Genomic DNA, 5,692 nt, shown 5'->3' on the forward strand with positions numbered 1-5,692 from the left:
GTATTGTCATGGTCCAAAGCTGTTGCAGCGCAGACAGGAAACTCCGGCTTCCAGCTCGAGGTGGACTGACAGCTAATATGAAGAATGGTAAATGAACGGAGTGTGTCGATGCTGACAGCGGTCGTGGGGAACGCGGTACAAACATTTCCTACACAAAGCCATCATCCAGCTGCTGCGTGGTTGGACTGGACCATCGGTAGCAGCTAGCAGACGGCCTGTTTGTAAAAGGGCCGGACATAAATGGCAGTAAGTTGAGTATATCGTGTAAATGTAGCAGCGCAAATTACACAGACTTACAGCTTTGGCGTAATACCAAACATGTTAAATATGCTCACTTGTGCTGCAAGAACAATGAGGTCATATCTGCTAGAAATGACAGGTGATGGTTTAATCAAAGCACATTAACCTTTATCATCACACCATACCACTAATATTATCTTTTACATTTGGTGAGGGTTTGAAGTGGCAGGTATCAGAGTTTTCCTGCTTATTTTCAGAGCCAGTATTTCGTTGTAAATGGACGGTTAAACGGTTGATTAACAGTCATGATGAATGTCAAGGCCTGCTGCGTAACGGTATTGTTCCAGACAATCTTACACATCACATCCAGTCTGGAATTGTTTTTTTGGATAAAGTCGGGCTCCGTCTCAGAAGAAAAAAAACGCAAATATTCAATGTTTCTGACTCTCCAAACATTGGTCTACCACAGGTGCAAGTTTTCCGTACCAATTAGCGAGCGCTCCACCCACAAATTTTCCATCAAAATAAACTGGGAACACATAAAAATTGCACATTAAAATGGGAGTGATTGTCTTTGATATTCAATGCTTTAATTGAAACCAGGCAGCTGAATTACAGAGCTCTGTTTTGACGGCTCCATGGTTTCCATCAGTAAAAGGGGATTCCTGAGTGATATCCTGAGGAACACTAGATTTCCTTTTAGAGGAAAACCAAACAGGGTAACACGTCATTGTTTTGCACGGGCTTCATGGTCAATCGGCGGTGCAGTTTTTCTGTACCTGTCATGGACACTGGGTCAAAGGTTCACACTCCTTCTGTCTGCCACTCACACATAAGTTCAGTATCCACTTCACATATGGCAGGGCTGGGTAAACATCTGGTAATCTTTGTTTCAGCTTCTCAATAGCTCACCAGGCTATGGTCTCTCTGTGTGTACTCAATCTTCTCCAATTACATAGTTGCTGGCGGCTCCCCTGAGGTTACGTGGACAAACCATTTGGGATTGCGGAAGGAGTTTCCACAAAATAGGTGTTGTCCAAAAATTCCTTGCAGTTATGGAAATAAACCCACAAAAAGGGAAAGCGTTATAGAGACTGAGAAAAGTAGAAAGAATGAGCTTATGGGCATGCCATTTGGTACATTTAACCAAGGCTTTTTTCTCTCTGTCTTGATGCTCGCTTTTCTTCTGCATGTTGTGATGAAATGAAAGAATTTAAGAGAAGAAATCTTTCAACAGACATTCAAGTTAAAACATACAAGAAAAATTAAATCTTTTAAGTTGGGCTGCAGCAGACGGGGCATGTTTGAGTTTGAACCAAGATCAGAGCAGAAGCTTCGCTTCAGTTCTAAATTAAATCCATTCTTAAAGCAAAGATGATAACAATTATTTTTTCCATTTGTGGTTGCATTGACTTCAAAAGTCACAGCACATGGTATTAGGCTGCTTCCTCTTGGAAGTTCTCAGAAGAAAATGTCCACACCCTCATTACAGACCCAGTCCATTGTCCTGGCATGGCTTCACCCAGTTTGCTGTGTCTTGATGCAAAGCCATTTGCATTCAATAAACGGGCGCATCTGGACAATAACTTCACAGGTCCCACTGACGAGGCTGTTCTTACCATGCTGGCAGAGAGCCAGGCCAGGCTGCAGGCCCAGGCTCCTTTTCCCAAGTTCCACCCAGACGCTGCGTGCGCCGTCATCCTGCTGAAATGTAAACCCCAGATTCAGCTGTGTTTGTTATGGTTGCGCCGGCCCTCAGTGAACACACAACGCTGTCACAACGTACCTATAACAGCGGGGCAATATTTCAACAACAATCTATTTGGTCAGCTGCAATTACATCACTAGGTGGTTAAACACATAAGTTTGCTGGAATGATAATTAGGATTATTTCGCGGGCGCTCTTAGCACGGGTCCGAGATGAGGTTCTTATTTCCTAATGCACCTCGACGTTTGGTACAGAAGTTTAAGTCAAGTGCTTTCAAGAATGTTTCCACAGCGTCTGAACCCGACCCCACTGGACTGTGTTCCATCATTACTGTTTTTGCGATGGATGCTCCATTTAATAGCAGCTATACCCAGTTGTCTCTTTTAATCATCCAACTACAGTATAAACAATAGCTTAGACTGAACACTAGTGTTGCCCTTGAGATCACTGGCCTGCTACACTAATGGCTATTTACTTTACAGAGAAAATGAGTAACCAAGGAAGTCTATTTTTATCCCGGATTGACCCCAGTGTCAGCGCCGGCGAGGTGACGGGGGGACACATCCTCAGCTTTAATCAAACCGCCGGCTGCACGCTGGTGCAACAACCTTGGCGTGATTAATCCTTTTTCAGTTCATCAGTTCATGTGACCCAGAGTCACTATAACACAGCGAAATTCCAAGAGAATGTAAAGTTAAAATATAAATCGGTAGTCTGTCAGCCACTAGCTGGGGGTCCGTGCAGTGTGGCATCAGTCGGGTGGGTAATTTATTGTGGGAGCTAAGTGTTTCCATTTGCAGTAAGAGCCACTAAAAACAGTCTCGCTGAAGGTTTCTGGGGGGCCTGCTTGTAAAAGTACTGATGCGGTGTGAGCTGGCTCATGGCCTGACAACCTGTTTGGGGAGCCATATAGATGGGCTTTTAATGAATACATAATCCAGTCGTCACAAAAAGGAGCCCTCAAACTTGCCAAAGCTGCAGTTCTGAGCTGTTGTGTTGTCATCCACCTTGTGCCGAGAAGAGCGATACATTTTTAGAAGTGGTTTCCCAACGAAAATAAACAAGACCTGCACGCACATTTCTGTTGGTGGTTTCTATTAATGTGCTTGTGTAGAGACTACCTGCATGGCAGCCATTTAATTTTAATTAATGAGTCCAACTATATGACCACTAATCCAATGAAATGCATGAAAAAAAAATGAGCATTCATCTCGTGTTTGGGTAGCAAGCCTCCAGACATTAGCAAGTATTAATATGTGCTGCAACCCTCCCCCGCAACACAAAAACACACACACACAATGGAAATAAAGTACAACACCACTGTCCTCACCTGAAGCGCAAAGGTCACGATGCAGTGAATCTTTGCGGTTAATGAATTGTAAGACACCTTCTTCAACTCGCTGCTGCCCTCTACTGAATCCTGTCGGCACACAATTCTGTTCAGCGAATATGTTTTACTTGATAATAAGTAATAACAAACCTGCCAGGATGGGTTCCTACGCTGACTCACAACTCGCAAACATCTGACTCACAACAATCAGAGCAAGTCGGTACAAACACCCCAGGTAAGATGCAAATAAGCAAAAACAACGCACCGTACAAAAGTATGACCAAGAGGCAGAAGCACCAAGCTGTTGTCTTGTTGTGGCATCTTGTGTGGTTGTTTTGTATGTGTTAGTTACACAACAGACCCCACACAGGAGTTGTCACTTCAAGTAATAACATACAAGTAAGCAAATAATCCACCACTCATGTAGAAGAGAGGCAAGCACCTCAGCAGAGTTCAGGTGGCTGTAATGTGGGACTTCACCTGGACTTGATTTGAGACTGATACTACTGTACAAACCCACAGCCAAGTTTGGTTTGGCTGCCTGGCTGTTAACTCTGTCGTAGAGAAATGAAAAAAAAAAAAAAAAAAGTGAAACAAAAGCCAGAAAACCAAAGTGCGCCTTAAAGACCAAGGAAAACATAACGATGTGCAACAGCACATGATATCATCATGCAGCTCAGCATCTGGGAAAGTACCATAATAACGGCCACGCAGAGCACAGCTATGGTTCGACTGGAACAGAGAAGGATCTAAATACAAGCTATGTATGTCGACAAAAGATAAAGGCAAAATGTAAAACCATAAAAGTAATGTCCATCTTTGACTAAAGCAGAAAACAAAATGTTCCACTGCTGACGGCCAGAGACGAGAAGACGATGTCCGTGTGGAATGTGATATCACATTTTGTTTGAGTCTACAAATACACCCCCTGGTTGGACTCAAGCACCTTCCTTCCAGGAACGTTTTTCTCCCAGCTCTAACATTAACCAACAGGCCTGATTTCCTGAAACCAGAAACTCCCTCAGCAAAAGGAAACCCAACAACACCTGCACTAGTAAGAGGCCGGCCAGGACGTGAGTCAAAACTCCGACCATTAGACTCAGACATGGTCTAATAGTGCAGTGGAAGTGAAACTTCTCTAATACTGTATTAATATATTCTAGGTCTGCTCCACAGCAGTTGCTCAGAGAGTTAGGTGTGTAATACCAAAACACATTATTTCAATAAAAACACGAGTGATTTGAAAATATATTTGCTGTGATTGACACGTTGCCAAACAACACAATCGAACAAAGTGCTTTAATTTTCTTACAAATAGACTTTAAAAAACTCATTTGTGAGGCTGATGAATCCAGCCTATTTCTATTGCAGTCACATGACTTCATATTTTGGAGCGCAGTGCAACCAGCATGTGCCCACAAACTCGGGCTGTTTTTTGTTTTTTTTTCCCTGCGAGAGTTGATTGATCGGCCATCAGTGGAGACACGCTCCGTGAATGAGAGCGCTCGCCACAGAACTATCAAGTAAACAGACTTGGAAGTCAAGGCCAGCAAAATCCCTTGTGTCTCCATACCATCCGTTAGGAAGGCAAAGCCGGATCTCATGTATCTGTGGTCAGACAAGACCGCCACCACTTCCTCGTATTGCAAGGCTGCTTCAAAACCACGCCAGTGTGTGCACTGTTTCCCTAACCTTTTTTAAGGGTTGGAATTCACATAACCATGTGGTGTGCTTCTGGAGTTTGGGACTTCCAACAATCTGAGTGTTTATCACTGAAATCAACAAAAATAAATGATCCACAGTGAAAACATATTCAAGTGTGTCAAGAACAAAGTCTCACAGTGTCACACAAAGGCATCCCTCTGGCTCTGTGCGTTCAGGATCACGTCCTCCACGGTGGGCTGCCTTTAATACCAATGATAAGTTCACGCTAACTGGAATCAGACTGCTGAAGGAGGCTGTCGGTCTCCTTTCAAACGTAAGGCTTCTTCCTGATTCATAATTGAGCACTCAGCCAGTTGCCAAATCAAATCTGGCCCGCTGTTGATACGAAGTCGTCGCTGGTTCTGGTGAAAGCAGCCCGACGGGGGGGTCGGCCGATGCCAACGGCCTCGGTGCCAGCAGGATGTTATAATAGTAGAGGGTATGAAGCGAGCCACTTCCCCACAACAGCGTGCACAGCGGCCGAAGCCATAATTAACATCCGTTTCTAGTTTGCATGTGTTTTGATATTCTCTGTTGCAATTTGTCACATGGGAGCTGACTATGAGGGGCGTTGCCTGATGACTTTTTGTTACGGGATGAAGCTTGGTTAGAATTCAGGAGGCTCATTTTACTGGCTCGCTTTTCTTCCAAACAACAAACCTAATTTGTTTTCCAGTTGATAAATTCCGCTGCTCCTTTGGCTTTAACGA

This window comes from Stegastes partitus, unplaced genomic scaffold (assembly GCF_000690725.1).
Source record: "Stegastes partitus isolate 25-593 unplaced genomic scaffold, Stegastes_partitus-1.0.2 Scaffold289, whole genome shotgun sequence".
NCBI lineage: Eukaryota > Metazoa > Chordata > Actinopteri > Pomacentridae > Stegastes > Stegastes partitus.